This window comes from Trachemys scripta, chromosome 17, assembly GCF_013100865.1.
Source record: "Trachemys scripta elegans isolate TJP31775 chromosome 17, CAS_Tse_1.0, whole genome shotgun sequence".
Taxonomy (NCBI): Eukaryota; Metazoa; Chordata; order Testudines; family Emydidae; genus Trachemys; species Trachemys scripta.
Genome location: NC_048314.1, coordinates 135,253 through 154,880, shown reverse-complemented (window position 1 = coordinate 154,880; position 19,628 = coordinate 135,253). Strand labels below are relative to the sequence as shown.

General features: G+C 43.9%; 1 protein-coding gene across 7 annotated transcripts in view; it reads left to right on the top strand.

The window, feature by feature from the left end:
• BRD4 (bromodomain containing 4) overlaps window positions 1-19,628 on the top strand; it is a 193,991-nt gene that overhangs the window by 55,294 nt on the left and 119,069 nt on the right. For all 7 annotated transcript variants that reach the window (XM_034793552.1, XM_034793557.1, XM_034793554.1 and 4 more), the window contains exon 2: window positions 5,784-5,879. The gene's annotated coding sequence lies outside the window, so the exon portion shown is untranslated. The remainder of the gene's footprint in view (window positions 1-5,783; window positions 5,880-19,628) is intronic.

The following is a 19,628-nucleotide window of genomic DNA, read 5'->3' as shown; positions in this document are numbered from 1 at the left end:
TAGGGCAGTCCATCTGCTGTAGCTTCAGGAATAAAAGTGACCATCTCAACAAATGTGAGACTGAGGGCTTCTCTATGCTTGAAATGCTGCAGCGGTGCTGCTGTATGGATGAAGCTGGGCCTCTGTAGTGCTTCAGTGAAGACGCTACCTACGCCGACAGGAGGGCTTCTCACATTGGTATAGGTCAATGGCTCTCAACCTTTCCAGACTACTGTATCCCTTTCAGGAGTTGGGGGATATGCAAGACAAATCAAAGTTTCACCTCACTTAAAAATTACTTGCTTACAAAATCACTTATAAAAATACAAAAGTGTCACAGGAAACTCTTAGTGAAAAATTTCTAACTTTCTCATTTTTACCATATAATTATAAAATAAATCAGTTGGAATATAAATATTGTACTTACTTCAGTGTATAGCAGGGGTTCTCAAACTGGGGATCGGGAGGTTATTACGGGGGGGTTGCGAGCGGTCAGCCTCCACCCAAACCCCGCTTTGCCTCCAGCATTTATATTGGTGTTAAATATATAAAAAAGTGTTTTTAATTTGTAAGGGGGTCACGCTCAGAGGCTTGCTATGTGAAAGGGATCACCAGTACCAAAGTTAGAGAACCACCCGTGTGTTGTATATAGAGCAGTATAAACAAGTCGTATGTATGAAATTTTAGTTTTGTACTGACTTTGCTAGCGCTTGTTATGTAGCCTGTTGTAAAACTAGGCAAATATCTAGATGAGTTGATGTACCCCCTGGAAGACCTCTGTGTACTTCCAGGTGTACATGTACCCCTGGTTGAGAACCACTAGTGTAGGTAATCCACTTCCCTAGAGGCAGTAGCTGGGTCCACTGGAAGAGCCTTCCTGTTGACGTACCATTGTCTACACTGGGAGTTAGGTCGGTATAATTGTGTCACTCAGGAGGGGTGGATTTTCCACACCCCTGAGCGATTTAGTTATACTGTACTGACATAAGTTGCTACTGTAGACCAAGTCTCAAAGAGCTTAGCTTTTTTAGCCCAGCAAAACAAAGTACAAGAGGGGATATGATTGCTGTCCTATGAGTACATCAAGCAGATAAACACTAGGGAGGGTAGATATTTATTTAAGCTAAAGGACAATGTTGGCATAAGAACAAATAGGTATGAATTTGGCCATGAAAAAATTTAGGCTGGAAATTAGACGGTTTCAAACCATCAGTGAAGTTCTGTAACAGACTCCCAGTAGGTGTCTGTTCAAATAACTTTGTTTTGAGAGAGCTTGACATATTTGAATGGGCTTGTATGATGGAGTTGATTGTGGTGATGGGGACAGGGCTCTGCAGCCCTTGGATCCCTTCTAGTTTGTCTTATATTCCTAAAATCTGATTTCCCCCTCCCCCTTCACAATGTATTCTTGGTGTGTTTTGTCTCCTTCTGAAGCATTGGAGATGGCCACAGTTGGATATGGGATGCAGGATGAAGTGGGTTGGTGCTCTGAGATGGAACTGAGAATTCTCATTCTGCTGCAGTTGAAGAAGTGGTTTTTTTTACCCACGAAAGCTTATGCCCAAATAAATCTGTTATTCTTTAAGGTGCCACTGGACTCCTTGTTGTTTTTGAGAATTCTCATCGTCTCTCTCCCTCTCTCATATATATGCTTGTCTTGCTGGTTCTTGCTTACATGTTCAAGGTCTAACTGATCACTGTATGTGGGATTGGAAAGGAATTTCCCCCCAGGTCAGATTGACAGTAGCCTTGGGCTTTTTTGCTTTCCTCTGCAGTGTGGAATGCAGGTCACTTGCTGAGATTGTGTATATATCACTTAATTCATTCCTTCCCCATGCAGGGGCCTCACCAATAGGTGCACTCCAGTCCCTTTCATTCTTTGCCTGTGGCCCACAATAGTTAAGTTTTCTGAAGGTTGTAATACTTTGGTCTAATTTCAGTTGTTGGGCTTAGTGTGTGGAAAGCTAGATAGTGTTGGTGGCCCATGATATACAGGAAGTCAGACTAGATATGGTGGATGGTTTTCTGGCCTTAAATTCTGACTGTAAGTGAATTAACTCACTGATGTATGAAGATAATGTTGCACTGAGCTCTTAATGTATGCAAACACATTATAGCACAGTGATCAGCAAACAGTTTGGGTGAATCCACACTAGAAGAGTTTTTACTATGGCCAGATCTACATTATAAACTTATATCAGTATAACCGTGTTGCTCAGGGGTGTGAAAAATCCACACCCTTGAGCAATGTAGTTATACCAACGTAACCCCTGGTGTAGATAATGATATGTTGATGGGAGAGCTTCTCCAAAACACATAGCTACCATCTCTCAGGGAGGTGGATTAATTATGACAACAGGAGAAGCTCGCCTATTGGCGTAGTTGCATCTTCATTAAAGTGCTACAGTGGCACAGCCACAGCACTATATATGTAGATGTTTATTATGAGTTAATTCAGATGTGGTAAAATCCTAGTGTGGAAAAAGCACTTCGTGTTTTTCACCCTTAATTGGTTGAAGAAAACACTAGAGGGAGCGCAGGGTTTACCATGACCAGTTAACACCTATAAAAACTGCCTTGCCAAATTCACATTTTAAAATTGTTAGTTAACACATGGTAAAAAACACTTTTGGGGGGGTGAGGGGCTAGTGAAGACAAGGCTTTAGTTTATAACTGTATTGTATCTTCCTGGTTTCACTGCTTCCCAACCCATCTTCTCTCTGCTCTACTTCAGTAAATGCCACTACCCAAAGAGTAGTAAGATGTAAGAGCTTTGGGGGATAAAGGCAATGTGTTACTCCTGAGGGAATTCTGTACCAATAAATTAAACATTCTGTGCACAATATTTTAAATTCCTGAAAATTGTGTGTCAAAATAACACTATAGAATTATGCCAATTTTGATTATGTTGGTAGTTTATTTCATAATACCTGTCAGTAAGTATATCTGTAACAATATAGGCACACACAAAAATCCCCCCAGAAGTAGAGCATTAAAGAAACCCCATATGACAACCCAGTCCCTGTTTCTCTGCCCTGTCTCCCCCAGAGCCCAGCCATGACTCTCCCCAGCCCAGACACTCCCCCCCCCCCCCCCCCCCCCGGTCCCCCCTTCCCCCCCCCCCCCCCCCCCCGGAGGCCAGCTACAGGCTTCCCCCTGGGCCCAGATACTCACACCATGTCCCTCCAGAGCCCAGCTGCCCTTCTCCTCCCTCCCACCCCGCCCAGACACTCTCAGACCCTACCCCTCTAAACCCTAGGGATCCAGAGAGAGAAACAGCCTGATGCTGGGTCCTGGGTTGGCACAAAGTTTCCTGCGCGCCGCAGCCTCCTTTCTTCAGGGCATGCTGGGAACTGCAGCTGCCAGGAACCCTCCAATTCCCTCCTCCTCTCTCCCTCTTTCCTCCCCCCCCCCACGCCCCACCTTGTCTTCTGTTTGCAAGCTGGGCTCTGCCTGGTCCAGTGGCTACCTTGTGGCAGCCAATACCTCTGCATCCTATTCTGTGGGAGAAAGGAAATTCTGCACAAACAACATTAAATTCTGCATTGCGCAGTGGTGCAGAATTCCTCAAGGAGTAATGTGTACTTTAAATAGATGAGGGCAGTTAATGCTGTTGGATATTTGAGTCGAGAACACGGGTAGCAGAGGATATTCCAGAATACAACATTCTAAGTCTTCCTATGGTTTGTTATGTCACAGCACAAGGCATTCTGAATTACCACCAGCATAACACAAACCAGTGAGGATTTCAGAGAAGGAAAGCTAGTTATGAGGGAACTTAAGAACGGCCATACTAGGTCAGACCAAAGGTCCATCTAGCCCAGTATCCTGTCTTCTGACAGTGTCCAATGCCAGGTGCCCCAGAGGGAATGAACAGAACAAGTAATCATCAAGTGATCTATCCCCTGTCGCCCCTTCCCAGCTTCTGACAAATGGGCTAAGACACCATCCCTGCCCATCCTGGCTAATAGCCATTGATGGACCAATTCCTCCATGAATGTATCTAGTTCTTTTTTGAACCCTGTTATAGTCTTGGCCTTCACAACATTCTTTGGCAAGGAGCTCCACAGGTTGACTGTGCATTATGTGAAAAAAATACTTCCTTTAGTTTGTTTTAAACCTGTTGCTTATTAATTTCATTTAGTGACTCCTAGTTCTTGTGTTGTGAGATGGAGTAAATAACACTTCTTTATTTCCTTTCTCCACACTAGTCATGATTTTATAGATCTGTATCATATCCCCCCTTAGTCGTCTCTTTTCCAAACTGAAAAGGCCCAGTCTTATTAATCGCTCCTCATTTGGAAGCTGTTCCATATCCCTAATAATTTTTGTTGCCCTTTTCTGAACCTTTTTCCAATTCCAATATATATTTTTTGAGATGGGGTGACCACATCTTGACACAGTATTCAAGTTGTATAAGCCAAACTTCCCTATTGAAGATGAAAATTAGTTGGTCCTTGAAATTTTTGTAAATTGCCAATGTAGCTGTTAACTGAGCTGTTTGAGTGGCCCTTCAGAACCTGGACTAGTGCCAAGTAACTGGAAAAGAATTTTTTTTTCTCAGGGTTCTTCTAGTTGCCTAGAAATGTTTGGCTGGGTATGTCTTTTTGCTTTAGGACAAGGTTAAGATAATTAAATTACTTAGAATAGTGAAGAGTCCATGAAAAGGACACTTTGGCTTAGTTTAATCTAGTGATTACAGCTTCCCAGTTTTGACTGAAATATGAATTAAAATCACATACCAGCATCTTTGGAACCTGCTTATCTCCATTTGTTCCTATTTAAAGATGGTCTGGTTCTAACTTCCAAGATTTTCTTTCTTTGAGAATTCAGTTGCAAATGAAGGATAGACTTTTTAGAAGAGACAGTCTGAAAGGATATTCATAGTCCAATCCAGCAGTTGGATGGTGAAGTTCACCTTGCCATATGTTGGAATGGAGCATGTAACTGCTGGTAGAAGCATACATTTTGTGCTCTGCTTCATCAGACAACTGAAAAGCAACATGAATGATGCTGCAGGTGCCTTTATGCTTTCCTCTGACATCTATTAAATAGCAGTGTTTTTAATAATTTTTTGTTTGTCTTGGGAAGGGGAAGTTGATATGCAAGTTGTAAACGTAAGTAGAATGGCCGATGACTCTCAAATGGGGTAGTAACTCCCCTTAATAAAATTGTCTTCCAGGATGTATTCTTCGTAAGAATGTCTTGCATACTGGCTGGCAAAAGTTCACCATAAGATTAAATTAAGGAGTCTGTCGAGGTCTGATCTACCATTCATTGTTGACAGTTGTATTGCAAGTGGCCCACACAATTTCTTTTTTTCCACCTGGGTTTCACAATTGTCAATATCAATACCATTTCCAGCTGATGAAGGACATGACTTTACTTGTTTTAATTCCTAACTTGTGTTCTCTCTCGTCATGAAATTACAAAGATAATAGACTTCAAAAAAGAACTAGATAAATTCATGGAGGATAAGTCTATTAGCCAGGATTGGCAGGGATGGTGTCCCTAACCTCTGTTTGCCAGAAGCTGGGAATGAGGGATAGGGAATGGATTACCTGTTCCGTTCATTCCCTCTGGGACACCTGGTATTGGTCACTGTCAGAAGACAGGATACTGGGCTAGACGGACCTTTGGTCTGACCCAGTATGGCCGTTCTTACGTTCACATTTTGTGTCTTGGAGTACGGTTTTAAATACTCCTCTAAAGGGCATGGCACAGGTCCTGGGATGGAGAAACTTAATTTGTCTTGGGATCTTTAGGTCTAATACTAATGTAATATACACCTTTCTTTCGTACAGATCTTTCTTTCAATAATAAAAGCTGCAGAAATGAAGGTGAGAGGGTAACAACTGTGAAGAAAAACAGAACACATAAAGGGTCATCTCTGCTTCAAGGTAACTATCATACATTTTACTTCCTTGTGAGCCAGGCCATAATATTCAGGATGACTTGACTTTCAGGCTGGATTTTTTTCAGTTGTGTTTTAGGGCATACAGCATGTCTGCAGGACCTTATGGAGGGTCTTCACTCATACCTTGAGGTTATGGCACAGCAAACTTTTTTTCATGGTGGTGATGGGAAATTAAACCAATTACAACGATCTTCTTTTAATGCAGTTGTGTATAAATCTGAGCTTGTCATATCCTCAAGTCTGGTTTACACTTAACTATTAAGTCAACATACCTACAGTACTCAGGGATGTGAAAAATTAACCAGTGGAAGAAGCTGTTGACCAAGCTATTGCCGCTTGGGGAAGTGGATTGCCTACATCAATGGGAAAAACACCTTCTGTTGATGTGGGACGTACTATAACACTGCAGCACTGTGGTGCTGTGCCGCTGTAATACCTGTAGCGTAGACATGGCCTTAGTAACCTTGTGTTCTTTGAGTGCTTGCTCATGTTGATTCCAATTAGATGTGTGTGCGCCATGTGCAAAGTCACTGGAAGGTTTTTCCTTGGAGTCACACCTTCATGGCGCTGCGTATAGGGCCCTGCCAACCCACTGCCTCTCCTTACTGACGGTGACAGTTGTTGGAGTGTTCTCTTTTTTCTCTTGTTTTCGAACGATCCCCTAGTGTACTCGTAGTTCCTACCTGTAAATAGTTTTAGTAGTTAGTTAATAGTTTTTAGTGTAGTGTCATATCCCCTCTTCTTGTTAGTTAGGATTCCCTTCCCCTGCCCGGGGCTAGGGCATGCCTCGGTCCCAGGGGTTTAAGCTATATGGGGTGTACCAAAAGCTGATGTCAAAGGGCGACCTGCACATGTCCTGCTTAAGGTGCCTGGGTAATCATAGAATCATAGAATATCAGGGTTGGAAGGGATCTCAGGAGGTCATTTAATCCAACCCCCTGCTCAAAGCAGGACCAATTCCCAACTAAATCATCCCAGCCAGGGCTTTGTCAAGCCTGACCTTAAAAACCTCTAAGGAAGGAGATTCCACCACCTCCCTAGGTAACCCATTCCAGTGTAGAATAGAGAATAGAGGGGAATGATCACGTACCCTGATCTGCTGGCAATGCCCCTACTTATACAGCCCAAAATGCTGTTAGCCTTCTTGGCAACCAGGGCACACTGTTGACTCATATCCAGCTTCTCATCCACTGTAACCCCTAGGTCCTTTTCTGCAGAACTGCTTCCTAGCCATTCGGTCCCTAGTCTGTAACAGTGCATGGGATTCTTCCGTCCTAAGTGCAGGACTCTGCACTTGTCCTTGTTGAACCTCATCAGGTTTCTTTTGGCCCAATCCTCTAATTTGTCTAGGTCCCTTTGTATCCTATCCCTACCCTCCAGCATATCTACCACTCCTCCCAGTTTAGTGTCATCTGCAAAAGGGAAGGAGCTTCAATGATACTGATAGCGCCAGCCTGGCCCCACCAGCGCTGGTACACCATGCTTGTGGAGCTGTCATTGGACACCCCAATCACCCCACCTTTAGTTCCGGACCTGATCACTCAGCACCACGGCCAGCTCCAGCATCCCAATCTCGAGTCTCTCCATCTCATGGTTTGGAAGCTGCATGGTTAAACCCGGTAGAGCTCACATGCTCAGATCCTGTTAGGGAGGCTCCTTGGCAGTAGGAAACCATCCACCAGGGTGACCTACTTGGCCAAGTGGAAGAGATTCTTGATCTGGTGTTCGCAGTTGTACCTCTCCGATGCAAACATCAATATCCTTTATTTTGGACTGTCTGCTACATTTAAAGAAGCAGGGCTTGTTGATTTCATCGATAAAGGCTCACTTGACGGCCATTTTGGCGTTCCACCCAGGAGTGGCAGACTGCTCGGTCTTCGCTAACCCAGTGGTGGGGTCGTTTTCTTAAAGCACTGGACAGGTTATACCCGCAAGTTCGGCAACCGATCTTGGCATGGGACCTTAATCTGGTGCTTTCGAGGCTGATGGGGCGTCCATTTGATCCCTTAGCGACATGTTCATTAGTTTATCTGTAATGGAAGGTGGCTTTCCTGGTCGCAATAATTTCAGCTAGTAGTGTGTCTGACTCAAGGCCCTCAAATCTGACCCTCTTTATACCATCTTTTACAAAAAGAAGAACAGGAGTACTTGTGGCACCTTAGAGACTAACAAATTTATTAGAGCATAAGCTTTCGTGGACTACAGCCCACTTCTTCGGATGTATATAGAATGGAACATATATTGAGGAGATATATATATATATACACACACACATATATATATATATGCTCTCTGTATGTGTGTATATATATCTCCTCAATATATGTTCCATTCTATATGCATCCGAAAAAGTGGGCTGTAGTCCACGAAAGCTTATGCTCTAATAAATTTGTTAGTCTCTAAGGTGCCACAAGTACTCCCGTTCTTCTTTTTGCGGATTCAGACTAACACGGCTGCTACTCTGAAACCTGTCATCTTTTACAAAGTGCAGCTTCGGCTGCACTCAGCCTTTCTCCCTAAAGTTGTGCCTCAATTTCATGCCAATCAGGTCTTTTTTTCCCTAAGCCTCACGCTAACAGCCAGGAGCAGACAGTCCAGGAGCTCCACTCTGTGGACTTTCGGCGGACATTGGCCTTTTCTATCAAGTGAATGATGCAGTTTCGTAAATCAAACCAGCTGTTTGTTGTGGTAGTGAGCAGGATGAAGGGCTTCCCAGTGTCCTCTCAAAGGGACCTACCTCCGTGCTGATGGCACATGCTACAAGAGCGCAGGCTTCCTTGGTTGCATTCCTGGCCCAGGTCCCAATGTAGATCTGTAAAGTGGCGACGTGGTTTTCGGTCCACACTTTTACTTCTCATTATGCTGTTACCCAGCATGCCAGGGACGATGCAGTGTTCTGCAGAGCAGTGCTTCAATCCAGCGGTTCCATGAACTCTGCCTCCTAGGTAAGGCTCGGGAGTCACCTACTTGGAATCAACACGAGCAAGCACTCGAAGAAAAAACAGTTACCTGCCTCTTGTAACTGTTGTTCTTTGAGATGTATTGCTCATGTCCATTCCAGGACCCACCCGCCTTCCCCTCTGTCAGAGCAATCCGGCAAGAAGGAACTGGAGATGCGGCGGGTTGGCAGGGCCCTTTATGTGGTGCCATGAAGGTACCACTCCAAGGGGCGCCTGAGCTGACCCGACGGGTACCAGTAGGGGAAAAACCTTTTGCTGACTGTCCACGCGACGCGCACACACCTACTTGGAATGGACATGAGCAACACATCTCGAAGAACAGTTACAAGAGGTAGGTAACGGATTTTACTTATAATTGAGTCAGTCTTGTGCTACCTGTGGTTATAACTTGCACCTCTGCTGGATCTTCCTTAGCAGTCATGTGCCAGAGCCCTACCCAATGCCCCTGTTTGGCCGTTACATCTTTCTCTCAGTTGCCATGTAACCTGTCCCTTTCTTCCTTTCTTCCTTTCTTTCTTTCTTCTACAATAAAGGTATGTGACTATATGAAGACCTACAGTAAATAGAAATTTCAGTGGAAGTATGTAATAGACTAAAAACATTCCAAAAAGTGTTTGTTTAATTTTTGAAATGAATAGCAATACAGTATGGTTAACCTTTTAACTATTGGAAAGCTTGTTTTGCTGCTTATTTAAATGTGACCCGCAAAGAAGAAATTTGGGTTTGTTATTAATCTCAGATGTATAAATGTGGCCTGAAAGGAGAGAGTGTGTGTGTGTGAAATTTCTTCTTGGGTTTTTACATTAGCAGTTATTTATTATAAAGGTCTTTACTTCTCTGTTGCTGGAAGATGTTAGAGAACTAACTTGCTTATATCATACAAGATCCTGAAACCTGAGCCTTTGAAAAGAGAGAGGATTTTTTGTTCAGATAGTTTAATACTCTGGTTTCAGTTTAATGCCTGTTTAACAAACACTTGAAAGAAAAGCTCTCTATGAAAGTGTCAGCATTCTGGCCTGTACTTTATGGGGGCATACTAAGGCAGGGGGCATACTATGGCCCATGGGTCAGATCTGGCCCATCAGGGCTTTGGATCCAGCCTGTGGGATTGCCAGCCCTGTGGCGCAGTGGAGCTAAGGCAGGCTCCCTGTCTGCACCCGCCCTGCGCCGCTCCCAGAAGCGGCCGGCACCATGTCCCTGCGGCCTCTGTGGGGGTCGGGGCAGAGGGCAGCACACGGAGCCGTCTGCCTCCGCCCCCACAGGGGCCGTAGGGACTTGGTGCTGGCCGCTTCTGGGAGTGGCGCGGGGCAGGCAGGGAGCCTGCCTTAGCCCTGCTGCGCGCCACTGCCATCCTGGAGCTGCTCCGGGATGGGAGTGGTGTGGGGCCGGAGCCTGCACCCCACACCCCGCCTGCACCCAAACCCCTTGCCCTGAGCCCGTTCCTGCACATTTCACCTCCTCCCACACCCCAATCTCCTGCCCCAGCCCTACATTCATGGCCCTGCATGCAATTTCCCCACCTAGATGTGGCCCTCGGGCCAAAAAGTTTGCCCACCCCTGGGCTAAGGGCTAGTACTCTGCACTGCAGAGGCTTTGCATGGTGCAGTGGCTATGCAGCATATGCTGGCAAAAGGCAAGTATAGTTGTCAGTTTAATTAAACTATCTCCCTGATGGACAGCTGTGTGGTTAGGGGTGTGTGACTTTTTTGCTCTCCTAACCAATGTAGTTATGCTAGCAAAACTTTGTTGGATAGACCTAGCCTTAGACTTTCCCACTCGTGTACTCCTAGATGCCCAAGAAGAACAGGGAAAACTATTTAATATTCCTGATATTGCCTGGGTAAAACACACAGAAAAAGCTTTGGGGGAAAATGGTCTCCTTTGTTCATCCCTAAAGAAGCAGAACAGGGGACAGTCTTTTTTTTTTTTTCCTTTGCAAGTCACCTTTTAATGCTGCCACATAATTTAAATCTAGTGTAGTGCAGAATAATGGGGTTATTGATCTCTTTGCGTTCTGAGTGCATTTAATGAGGAACATGGAAGGCTTCATGGCAGTATATTGTGAAAATCTGTTATGGGGGTCAGGAAAGAGCATAGAAGTATGTGAGATGTGCACATATGGAAGAATTGTGCTTGGCATGGGCCTGATGAGAATAACTGGGAACAGTGGGATGAATTGGAATAAAATTAAATTAAAAAAAAAAAAAAAAGAAAAGCTTCCGAGCAACCTATTAAGGTGGGATAGGTTCCTTGGGAAAGAGTAGGGAAGTGCCATTGCTTAAGATGTTGAAGGGTAGACAAAGCAATGTATAGGGAGCTGCCCTGCATGGGCCAGAGCATGGACAAGGTGAGCTTGAAGGACTTGTCCATGTCATCTAATTCTAAAGTTTCTGCCATTATCACAAAGCAGTCTATATCTCTAGGGGCAAAAGGACTTTGATAAAATGTTAGTAAGCACCTGAATGAGATCTCTGGATATGGAGGAGAAACTACGCAGGTAACCATAGATGTCAGAGTTTACACATAATTGTGTGAGCAAGGATTAAGGATTCTAATAACAGATTATTGCAGTATGACTATTAAATTTGTTCCAGACAGTGTTGTCTTGCTGGTGACATGAATGCTATTCTCACTAGCTGCCTAAATCGGTCAGATGGAAAAGTAATCCTATTTGTGATTCCCCACTGACACAGATTGCATAATTAAAATAGGGAAGATCTGCTGTGAATTTAAATGAGTTGTTTTTGTATTTTGCTGCTGCTATTTGTGGGTTTTAAAGCTGTATAGTGAGGTGAAATTGCACCAATATTTGCTTAAATGTTATAACTGTTGGACATAAGTGCCAATTCCATATTGAGTTCATGATATAAGAATGGATTTTTATATAGTCTTAGTAAAAGCAAATTCAGCCCACCCACTTCCTTTTTTGTAAGGGATATTCAAGAAATTGATGAAACCGCATAAATTAAATTAGCAGTTGGGTCTAATTAAATACTTTGCATCATATAGCTAAGGATATCAAACACGTTCCCTTTGGAGTACATATTCATAGATTCCAAGACCAAACGGGACCATTGTGATCATCTAATTTGACCTTCTGTATAACACAGACCAGAGAACTTTCCCAAAATAATTCCTAGAGCAGATCTTGTAGAAAAGCATCCAGTCTTGATTTAAAAACTGTCAGTGATGGAGAATCCACCATAATCCTTGGCAAGTTGTTCCAATGATTAATCATTCTCACTCTTAAACATTTATGCCTTAGTTCCGGTCTCAATTTTTATAGCTTCAACTTCCGGCCATTGGATCAGACTGCTACAGACTAGGGACCGAGTGGCTAGGCAGCAGTTCTTCAGAAAAGGACCTAGGGATTACAGTGGACGAGAAGCTGGATATGAGTCAACAGTATGCCCTTGTTGCCACGAAGGCTTATGGCATTTTGGGCTGTATAGGTAGGGGCATTGCCAGCAGATCAAGGGATGTGATCATTCCCCTCTATTCGGTATTGGTGAGGCCTCATCTGGAGTACTGTCCAGTTTTGGGCCCCACACTACAAGAAGGATGTGGAAAAATTGGAAAGAGTCCAGCGGAGGGCAACAAAAACTATTAGGGGCCTGGAGCACATGACTTATGAGGAGAGGCTGAGGGAACTGGGCTTATTTATTTTATTCTGCGGAATAAAAGAATGAGGGGGGATTTGATAGCTGCTTTCAGCTACCTGAAAGGGGGTTCCAAAGAGGATGGATATAGACCAGACCTGCACAACTCGTAAAGTGGCGAGGGCCATATTATGCCAAAGAAAACAGCTGAGGGCCAAACCCCCCCCCACACACACACACGCCGCCAAAACACCACCACCCTCAGCTCCCCCCAAAACACAACACTCCCGCCCCCTGCACATCGGTTCATTGAGGGGCAAATCCCAACGAGCCTTTATAGACCCCAGGGGCCAACCTGCCCAGGCGCCAGCCGTGCCCAGGGGCTGTTCCCTAGACCAGGTTTCTCCTCCTCTACCCCCGGAATTCCCTGGGAGGGTGCACAGCCCCCGCGAGCCCATCCCACCCCGGCGACCCGTGCCCCGAGTCCACTCACTGGCTTTGCCGGGCTTGGGCCGCTGCAGCAGCTTGGCAGGGAGGCACCAGAGAGCCAGAGTGTCCTGCTTGTGGGGGCGAGCCCCAGCCATGGAGGAGCCAGCATGGTGCAGGGGGGCAGCAGCCCTGCAAAGGTGGTGGCGCGGCTAGCGGGGGCTCCTGCAAGCTGCAGCAGATGCATGGCCCCCCATGAGCCTCCCGGCTGCCTTCTTGCCACACTCTGGCTCTGCGGCTCCTGGGAGTGTGAGCCACCAATGCCCCTCCCGGAGGAGGCTCACATGCCCAGAAGCTGCAAAGCCTGAACGTGGCGAGGGGGGAACCAGGGGGTGCACAGGGGCCGCCAACCACATGCATCCGCTGCAGCCTGTAGGAGCCCCCGGGGGCGGGTGGGGAGGGCGCGCCAGGCCGCAGCCTGGGCAGGAGGGGCGGGGATGTGGCAGCTCCCCGCTAGCATCTTCGCTGCCTTTGCAGGGCTGCTGCCCCCCTGTGCCACGCTGGCTCCTCCATGGGAGGAGTGGTAGATACGCTGGAGGGTAGGGATAGGATACAGAGGGACCTAGACAAGTTAGAGGATTGGGCCAAAAGAAACCTGATGAGGTTCAACAAGGACAAGTGCAGAGTCCTGTACTGAGGACGGAAGAATCCCATGCACTGTTACAGACTAGGAACAGAATGGTTAGGAAGCAGTTCTGCAGAAAAGGACCTAGGCCTAGGGGTTACAGTGGACGAGAAGCTGGATATGAGTCAACAGTATGCCCTTGTTGCCAAGAAGTCTAATGGCATTTTGGGCTGTATAAGTAGGGGCATTGCCATCAGATCGAGGAACGTGATCATTCCCCTCTATTCGACGTTGGTGAGGCCTCATCTGGAATACTGTGTCCAGTTTTGGGCCCCACACTACAAGAAGGATGTGGAATAATTGGAAAGAGTCCAGCGGAGGGGAACAAAAATCATTAGGGGGCTGGAACACGTGACTTATGAGGAGAGTCTGAGGGAACTGGGATTGTTTAGTCTGCAGAAGAGAAGAATGAGGGGGGATTTGATAGCTGCTTTCAACTACCTGAAAGGGGTTTCCAAAGTGGATGGATCTAGACTGTTCTCAGTGGTAGCAGATGACAGAACAAGGAGTAATGGTCTCAAGTTGCAGTTGGGGAGGTTTAGATTGGATAATAGGAAAAACTTTTTCACTAGGAGAGTGGCGAAGCACGGGAATGGGTTATCTAGGGAGGTGGTGGAATCTCCTTCCTTAGCAGTTTTGAAGGTCAGGCTTGACAAAGCCCTGTCTGGGATGATTTAGTTGGGGATTGGTCCTGCTTTGAGCAGGGGGTTGGACTAGATGACCTCCTGAGGTCCCTTCCAACCCTGATATTCTATGATCATGTTATACCTTTCTCTGCTAGATTGGAAAGCCCATTATTAAATATTTGTTTCCTGTGTAGATATTTATCGACTGTAATCAAGTCACCCCTTAATTTTCTCTTTAAGCTGAATTGTTTGAGCTCCTGGAGTCGTTCACATCTTTTAATCATTCCCATTGCTCTTTTCTGAACCCTTTCCAATTTGTCAACATTTCTTGAATTGTGGATGCCAGCACTGGATACAGGATTCCAGTAGCCAAATACACCAGTGCCAAATACAGAGGTAAAATAACCTCTCTACTGCTATTCAAGATTCACGTATTTATGCATCGAAGGATTGCAGTAGCCCTTTTGGCCACAGTCTCTCACTGGTAGCTCATGTTCCACGTTATCCATTATGACCCCCAAATCTTTGAGTTGCCTTTTCCCAGGATAAGTCCCTATATTCTTTCTTCCTAGTATGTATCCATTTACGTTTAACTGTATTAAAATACATGTTGTTTGCTTACACCCAGCTTACCAAGTGATCCAGAACGAACTGTGTCAGTCATCTGTCCACTTCATTATTTACCACCCCCCAACTTTTGTCTCATTTGCTGGTGATTTTGTTTTTTTCCAGGTCATTAATAAAAATATTAAATAGAATAGGGCCAAGAACCAAATCCTGTAGGACCATATTAGACACACCTCTTTGATGATGATTCTCCATCTACAGTTACATTTTGAGGCTTATCAGCCATCCATTTAATGTGTGCCATGCTAATCAAAATGTTATGTGGTACCAAGTCAAATGCCTTACGGAAGTCTAAATATATTACATCAACTCTATTAGTTTTATCAACCAAAGATGTATTCTCATAAGAAATCAGTTAGTTTGACAGGATCCATTTTCCATAAAACTGTGTTAATTGGTGTTAATTTTATTACCCTCCTTTAATTCATTATTATTATTTAGTCCTGTATCTGCTGGTCTTGTATCTTGCCCAGAGTCAATGTTAGACTTCCCCCTTTTTAAATATTGGTGCAAGATTAGCTTTCTATCAGTGTTTTGGAACTTCTTTGAAGTGCCAAGACTTAAATCAACATTAACGGGCCAGTGAGATCCTCAACCAGTTCTTGTAAAACTTTTGAGGGCAAGTTATCCTGACATGCTGATTTTAAAATGTCTGACATTAATATCTCCTGTTTAATATTCTCCTTAGATGCTAGTGGAATGGAAAGATTGATATGATACAAAACAAATATTTATTGAACACCTCTACCTTGTCTGCATTATTATTGATAATTCTACCACTTCCATCTTGCAGTGGATTAATATCATGGTTCTGATTCTTTTTCTTTCTAATATTCTTAAACTACTTATTATCCTTAACTCTGCTGGCCATAGACTTCTCCTTGTGTCCCTTTCCTTCCCTTATCATTTTTCTGCAGTTCCTACCATAGGTACTGATTGCCCAACCTGTCAGCTATTGAGTGCAGAGCATCCCCTAGTTGGCTCCTGTGGTTGTTACTATTAATTCCCTTTTCTTCCATTTGTTTTATTTATATATAGTTTTATAGCTGCGTTCACTTTCTCTCTAAACAAGGTCAGTTTTTTAACCAGTATGATAGTCTTCCTTCATTGAGGTTTTTTGGGCTTCTAGTAAAGTGTTCTTAAACAATTCCCAATTGTCATTCACATTTTTTTGATTAAATTCTCTCCCCAAGTTGGTGAATATGTACACAATTAAACAGTACACAGACTACACAAGTTGAGGGCAACAAGTGAAAAATATAACATGGAATTGAAACTGCATGGGCAGTTTAGGTGTGCAGAGTGTAACTGCCTAACTAGTGGATTCTTAAACAGTTCTCTGTGGAGGACATTCTGGTGTTCTGTGGAGTGCATACCCTCATTTCCAGCTGCTAAATTGGACAGCTGAAATACTTCTGATGTATGTAATTTCTGTAATTGCCACAGGGATGTTATGTAATAGTCTGTTAAAATGTAGTCAGTGCTATGAACAAGTTTGTGATCTTACAGAAGCTGAAATTTGGCCAGGGTCCTTGGTCAGATATCCTGACTGTTATGCAAAGTGCATTGGATGTCTAAGGGCACAAATGTTGAGAAAGTTTTAAAAAGGTGTCATTCAAAAGACAAATATCCAGCTATATGCCACCCCAGCACCATGCTGGAGTGTTGGGTTCAGTATACATTCTTTGCCTGGCACAGTGGGGTTATGGTCTGTGATTAGCGCTGCTAAGGTGAGAGTGCCCCATACTGAATCATAACTTTCCTCAATCTTGTGTGGGAGCCAGAAGTCTTAAAATAGTTTTGGTGTCTGTCCTATATTGTGTACCTTAGCTTAAGGATTAGCACTGTAGTTTTCTTAAATTTTTGCTGCACTTCTGAATTAACACCTCCAAATCATGGTTTCGCTACCTTTTTATTGTAAGCAGAAGCATGGATGCCATGGTGGAAGGTAAAACTATGCTGGCTTGCTCAGCAAAGCTGCAATAAAGATTGGATTAAATGTGTATATTATGTAAATTGCAATAAAGCTTTTATGTAGGAGAATGATGTGTAAATTAAGATTTATAGTTTGATATATGTTTAAAGGCTCAATACTGTGTTTCTTTCAAAAAAATATATAATCTTATAGAAGCCTTTCTAGATACATACATGAGCAGCTGGGAGTGGAAGCCTGTATGTGGGAGCTAGGAGTTCTGTTCCTGGCTCTGCAAGACATGTGACCTTGTGTAAATTAATCTCCCAGCTTCAGTTTCCCTCTGTAAAATGTGTATAATGCATGTTTCTTAGGGTTAGTGAAATGGAATTCATTATAATTTCTAAAGCACATTGTGATCCAATGTATTTGAATGGCAAAGTTGTATCTCCCTCTCTATGGACACACAGTTAATTCTCGGCACATTTAAAAATTATTCAGACTGTTTTGTGCACTGTTTGAGAAATTAAGAAAGATGAATTACCAGTCTTCATTGAGGATCAGTTGTTCTGGTGAGTGAATACATTTATCAGCTTTTGTGGAAGCACAATATGAATTTTCTACTAAATTAAGATGCACTTGTTTGTGTCACTAGAGTTGTGCAAAACACTGTTGCTCTGCTTCCCCATGGTGCAGCTAGTGGTATAGTTGTATACAGATTGATGCAGTTTTAGAAAATGCAGGACTAAATTTTCATCTCAGCCTCTACTAGACCTGGCCTCCCTTTTCTGTAACTGCAATTTGCAGGCATATTTAACTCAGTTATTTTCAGGTACAGTTAAAATACCTTGAAACCACAAAATAGATAGATATCCAAGTGACAGTAATTGCAAGTGCAAAGAGGCTGGCTTTTGAAAACCTGGCCTAGAATATCCCTTTACTCATTATAGACACAAGGTGGGTGTGGTAATATATTTCATGAGATCAACTTCTACTCATGAGAGACAAGCTTTCGAGCCACACAGTTTTCACAGTTGCAGCTTTCTCAAGTGTCACCTTCTGAGCTGAAATCTTCCATGTTTGCTCTCTGCACAGAAGGGGAACTTTCATGAAGTTGAGTAAAATCCCTTTCACTTAAAATAAATAAATTGAAGAATTGAACCCTTCCCTTCCCTGTCTCAAGCATGTGTTTTGAAACCTCCAACTTGACACACACACACAATCCTCAGTGAAGGACAGGTGATGTTAAATGAGAGGAGGGATTAAACAGTGATATTCTATTGTACAAGAATAGAAAATGCTGTTTACTATAGGTGGAGCTGATAGCAACCAGGCTTCCTTGGCTACTGGGCAGAGAGGGGAAGAAAAAGAAAGATGGGCCAAGCTTCCCCCAGCTACCCCCTGTACCCAGTGCATGGGCCAGCAACCTCCTCCTGTGTGTTCCTCCTCTGTGGCAACACACAGGGCAAGATCCCCTGCAACTAGTGAGCAAGGAAGAGAGAGCGTGCATGTGAATAAGGCCGAGCTGGGCTTCTCCTCTGCACTCCCCCCACTAACCACTAGATCCAAGTACTCATCCCAATTCCTCTGGGAAACAGCCTTCAACTGCTGCTAGCTAATGCTGTTAGTCCTGTGGGTCCAGTAGCAGTAGTCTGTACTTCAGTGTTGAAGATTCAGAGGTCAGATGCTGCTGCTGACTCGTGATAGGGTTGGGGATGACTGTTTTGTTAGTTGCATGTAGTTTTTACCTTTCTTGAAAGGAAAAAAAAATGACTAGGAAATATCTCTCCTTCCCCCCCCCCCCCCCATAACTTTGTTTAGGTTACAAAATCAAGCACTTGAAAGTTAGGAAGTGCCAGATTTACATTTGCATGCAACCTTAATTTGGTCCCCTTGTTCATAGAATCATAGAATATCAGGATTGGCAGGGACCTCAGGAGGTCATCTAGTCCAACCCCCTGCTCAAAGCAGGACCAATCCTCAGACAGATTTTTGCCCAAATGGCCCCCTCAAGGATTGAACTCACAACCCTGGGTTTAGCAAGCCAATGCTCAAACCACCTAGCTATCCCTCCCCTATATATTCATTATGGTACAGTCTTTAATTATATGATACTTGTGCATTCACGTTATGCACATCCTGTGAAAAACACAAGAGGGTAGAATTAAGGTCATGCAAGCAAACATAAATCTGGCATTTCCTAGCTTTCAGGTGCTTAACGTACACTAACATTAGTTAACAAAATACTTGTTTGTGTGTGTAATATGTAAAATGACTGACAACCATATTGTAAGAGCGTTAATATCTGTGCTATCAGACTTATTTTTAAATGGACAACTTTAATATCACCTTTATGTTGGGTTTTTTATTTAAAGTTTACTTACTTTTTCCCCTGGTTTGTACATATCACGTGTTTGCCCTTTTTACTTCCCATTTGCACCTTTTCTGCAATAGTTTGTGTTCAAATACATGTTTGTGGCTTTAGCAAAGCAATTGGGAAGACCGTTATGATCTAAAACTGCATTTAAGCATTACCCATGTTTAATTCTAACAATGCTTATTTGATACACAGGCCTGGGAATAGAAATAGTTTGATTTTTTTGTTTTGTTTTGTTTTTTTTGAAAATGGGAAAGCCAAGGCCCCGCTTTAAAATGCAGCTGTTGTATTTGCCTTCTGTGATAGCAGCATAAATCTCTCAGTATTAAGACCCTAACTCAATTGCGGGATGGTCTTCAATAATTGCAGCTGAGTCGCGGACAAAGCATAGAACAGGGGTCGGCAACCTACGGCACACGAGCCAATTCTGAGTGGCACGCTGCTGCCCACTGAGAGGAGGAGGTGGAGGGGCCGGAATGCACCACGCTGTGGGAAGAAGGGGGAGGGGGAAGCTTGGCTG